Source organism: Panthera leo, chromosome A1 (assembly GCF_018350215.1).
Source record: "Panthera leo isolate Ple1 chromosome A1, P.leo_Ple1_pat1.1, whole genome shotgun sequence".
Taxonomy (NCBI): domain Eukaryota; kingdom Metazoa; phylum Chordata; class Mammalia; order Carnivora; family Felidae; genus Panthera; species Panthera leo.
This window is the reverse complement of record NC_056679.1, coordinates 209897588-209902466: the sequence shown is the minus strand read 5'-3', so window position 1 is coordinate 209902466 and position 4879 is coordinate 209897588. Positions and strand designations below refer to the sequence as shown.

General features: G+C 41.7%; 1 non-coding gene across 1 annotated transcript; it reads left to right on the top strand.

Annotated features, from left to right (window-relative positions):
- Nucleotides 1-3980: 3980 nt before the first annotated feature.
- On the top strand, nt 3981-4083 carry LOC122202457. The gene has a single exon (XR_006194676.1). It is a non-coding gene; the product is annotated as a U6 spliceosomal RNA (small nuclear RNA).
- The last annotated feature ends 796 nt before the right edge of the window (nt 4084-4879 follow it).

The window sequence follows — 4879 nt, the reverse complement described above, 5'->3', positions numbered from 1 at the left end:
TATATATGAAAATTTTGATTATATCACCAAAATTAGTGACTTTACTTGAAATGATGGCCAAAAATTTGGATTCCAGGAAACCAATATACACTAATTTCTGAACTATTACTCATCCAAACATTGCCATCCCATCAAGAGAATGCTCTGGCATGTGCAATACAAATTAAACTCAGTTGTAGTCAAGTGATATTTTGCTAACTCTCAGCTTTATATATATTTTTCTGATGTGTCCTTACAAAGTATATATTTCAAGTTAGGAGGATAGAACATATTTCATTTAGCAATTTATTGATCTGATTTATAACTTTTAAATATATAGACTTAAGATATGTGGACCTCCTTTTGCCTCGAGCCCTAAAAAGGTTGGGTAATTGGGGTGCCTGGGTGGCTCAGTTTGTTGGGCATCCAACTTTGGCTCAGGTCATGATCTCACCGTTCATGAATTCAAGCCCTGCATCGGGCCCTGTGCTGACAGCTTGGAGCCTGGAGCCTGCTTCAGATTCTGTGTCTCCCTCTCTTTCTGCCCCATCCCCACTCACACACTGTCTCCCTCCATCTCAAAAGTAAATAAACATTAAAAAAAAAAAAAAAAAAAGGTTGGGTAGTCATGAAGGAACCCCACAAGCAGAGATTCAGCGTAGACCAGCACTCTGGGGATAAAGCAGAAGTGAATCTGGGGATAAAGCTAGGAATATTCAGGGATTGCGGAGCCAACAATAAGATGCCCACAACCAGATGGGGTGATGACATTGGCAGTTGGAATCAGCTCTTCAGTTTTCTGCCCTACCGGTCTGTTACCAGTCAGCTCACTCACCCTGACTTCATCTCCCTGCTGCTTTCACAAAAGTCAAGCATGACATTTCTTCCCTGGAAATTCAGTAAGAGTAGGGAGTAAAGGCAGCTTGGAGAAAGGATTTTGAACTGGATAGTGATTGAAATGGTTTGACCTGAATATGATTACAGATACACTAAATTAGACAGATGATTACCTAATTACACTGAATTATATTCTCCTCCTGCAGAACAGAAATAGAGGCTTGGAAAAGGAAAATGGGCACCAATACCAAAATAAAGGGAGTTTCACATCTGCTAACATCTGACTTGGCATTTTTCTAATGCATAACTCTTACTGGTAGCATCTTGCTGGAGAATAGGACACCTTTTGAATGGGAGAGACTAACAAAGGTAAAAAGATGGGGATTATTAATTTCTTGGCTTGACACAGGAATTTGTAACCCGAGCTATATGATGAAATTCCTGAAGAGCTCTACAAATATTCAAATTTCCTTCCCCACTTCAGAGTAATTGAGGCTGAATTTCTGGGTATAGGGTTTAGTATCTGTATATTATAAAAACAACTCAAAGGAGCACCTGGGTGGTTCAGTTGGTGGAGCATCCGACTTCGGCTCAAGTCATGATCTTGAGGTTTGTGAGTTCTAGCCCCATATCGGGGTCGCTGCTGTCGGCCTGTCAGCAGACAGCCCACTTCAGATCCTCTGCACCCCCCTGTCCCTCCCCCGCTTGCACTCTCCCAATAAATAAATAAATATTAAAAAGAAAAAATAAACACAACTCAAGTGATTCTAGAGAGCAGCCAGGGCTATATTCCATAGGGCAGGTATCTTCCCAGTCAGTTCTTTGTGTCTTTGTTCCCAAATCTTGGCAGATTCACCAGTTAATGCTATACTGTTTCTTCTATCCCTGTCTAGGTTGTCATGGTCCAAGATCCTGCCAACTGATTAGGTCCCGTGCCTCAGGTGCCTTGCGTATCAGCTTATTTACAGTGTGTGTGACAGCCACATCACTGACTTGGGGAAATTAGCCTGTGTCAAAGCCAATTAGTCTCACTGTTTCCACTTTAATGAACCAGATCAATTAAGAAGAGGGCTACACTGGAAAATTCCTGGGCCAGCCAGACCAGCAGTCCTTAGGTACTATGTGGTTAGACATCAAATTCATTCATTCATTCATTCATTCACTCATTCAATAAGCATATACTGAGCAGCAGCTATGTTCTGGATATTGGAAACAAAATGTTTAATGAAGATACACTCTCAACATTCAAAGAGCTCACAGTTTTTTATTTGCCACCTTAGAAATCAAGGGGCACCTGGGTGGCTCAGTTGGTTAAGCATCTGACTCTTGATTTCCACTCAGGTCATGATCTCATGGTTCTTGAGATCAAGCCAAGATCTTGTTGGGCGTTGTGCTAACAGTGCGACACTGTGGAGCCTGCTTGGGATTCTCTCTCTTCCTTGCCCTCTGCCCCTCCCCTGCTTGCTTGTGTGCATGCAAAATAAATAAACATTTTTTAAAAATCAATTATTTCCCAGGGGCGCCTGGGTGGCGCAGTCGGTTAAGCGTCCGACTTCAGCCAGGTCACGATCTCGCGGTCCGTGAGTTCGAGCCCCGCGTCAGGCTCTGGGCTGATGGCTCGGAGCCTGGAGCCTGTTTCCGATTCTGTGTCTCCCTCTCTCTCTGCCCCTCCCCCGTTCATGCTCTGTCTCTCTCTGTCCCAAAAATAATAAATAAAAAAAAAAACGTTGAAAAAAAAAAAAATCAATTATTTCCCAGCCATCTGAAGTTCACCTGTTTTTAGTCCCAAAATTTACCACTCCTTTCCAGACTTTAGAATTTGATAAGCCAGTATGTTTTTTAGTTGGAAGATAAGCAAGTTTTAATTTTACAAGGTAAAAAACAAAACCAAATGAAAGTCTTTTTAACACACAAAAGTAGCAAATATATATCTTAGCGTAAGGAACTGACATTTAAATGAAAAAAATTAGCTTCATCAAGAACTCTACACTATTCTTTTTTCCCTCATTTTGCTACCTCCCAATAATCTCTCTCTCTTTTTGTTAAATGTTTATTTATTTTTGATACAGAGACAGAGCATGAGCAGGGGAGGGGCAGAGAGAGACACACACACAGAATGGGAAGCCGGGTCTAGGCTCTGAGCTGTCAGCACAGAGCCTGACACAGGGCTCGGGCCCACGAACCATGAGAGCACAACCTGAGCTAAAGTCAGATGCTTAACTGACTGAGCCACCCAGGGGTCCCCCAGTAATCTCTTTCTATAAGATTTATTTAAAACCAAGTTTTCCTTTCTTTACTTCTTTCTTTTTCTTTCTTTCTTTCTTTCTTTCTTTCTTTCTTTCTTTCCTTCCTTCTTTCCTTCCCCGCCCCCCCCTTCTTTCCTAATAGTGAATAGTATCTATGAAGAAGTATATTCTTCTCCAAATAAACATGCTGGAAACTGAATTACACTTCTGGCTGAGGTGGGGTAACAGGACCAGATTTACATTTCCACATTAAACAATCAATAAGTGAAGAAAATATATGAAACTATGGTTTTCAAGACACGGGATATCATGAAACGAAGAATATCAACTTCTGAAAGAAAGGAGACAAATGAGGTGAGTCCTGTGATTATCCCAGCATACTGTCTTACGAGGGATTCCAGGCTGTAGTGCAAGAAAGGGGAACACAAGTGGAGCCTGGGTGATTCCCTGACTTGAGGCGGAGCTATAAGTGTGCAGTGAACAAGATAGCTAGAGGTCACAGGAAAAAATACTGGAGAGAAAAAGAGCTTTCTAGACAGAGATACCTGATGATCTGCAGAGTTTCCCTTGAATTTTCACTTGAGTACTAGCTAGCAAATTCATGTGAGGACACTGCTTTAGGCCAGGGACAGAATCTCCTGGAAAGCTAGAGAAAGAGTACCAAGCACCCATCCAGAGACAGAATAGTGTTTGCACCCAGAATTCACACTGGGAACCTCATGATTCACAAAGCAGTAGGTAGAGTACTCAGAAAGGTGTCATCTTGGTAGTGGGGAATAATCAGCCCTATACTGAGGACCGTTCTGATCTTACTTAATAAATCATAAAAGCAAGACCCCCCCAAAATCAAACTGTTTTCACAAAATGTAACTGCGCCCTGGAACAAAGTACAAAAATATGTATAGAAATGTAGAGCACACGCTTCGGCAGCACATATACTAAAATTGGAACGATACAGAGAAGATTAGCATGGCTCCTGCGCAAGGATGACATGCAAATTCGTGAAGTGTTCCGTATTCTTTTTTCACTCTTAAGTGGATCCTGAGAAACTTAACAGGAACCCATGGGGGAGGGCAAGGAAAAAAAAAAACAAGAGGTTAGAGTGGGAGAGAGCCAAAGCATAAGAGACTCTTAAAAACTGAGAACAAACTGAGGGTTGATGGGGGGTGGGAGGGAGGGGAGGGTGGGGGATGGGTATTGAGGAGGGCACCTGTTGGGATGAGCACTGGGTGTTGTATGGAAACCAATTTGACAATAAATTTCATATATTAAAAAAAAAAAAAAAAGAAATGTAGAGCACATATCAAGGTAAAACTCACAATGACTGGCATCCAATAAAAAATTATCAGGGGAGTACCTGGGTCGCTCAGTCAGGTAAGCATTTGACTCTTGATCTGAGCTCAGGTCATGATCTCACAGTTTGTGGGATAGAGCCCTGCATGGGGCTCTGCACTGACAGTGCAAAGCCTGCTTGGGCTTCTCTGTCTCCCCCCTCTCTGACCCTTCCTCAATCATACTTGCTCTCTCTCTCTCAGTAAATATATAAACTTAAAAAAAAAATTAATGTCCACTCTCACCACTGTTGTTTAACATAGTGTTGGAAGTGCTAGCATCAGCAATCAGACAACAAAAGGAAATCAAAGGCATCAAAATTGGCAAAGATGAAGTCAAGCTTTCGCTTTTTGCAGATGACATGATATTATACATGGAAAATCCGATAGACTCCACCAAAAGTCTGCTAGAACTGATACATGAATTTAGCAAAGTTGCAGGATACAAAATCAATGTACAGAAATCAGTTGCATTCTTATACACTA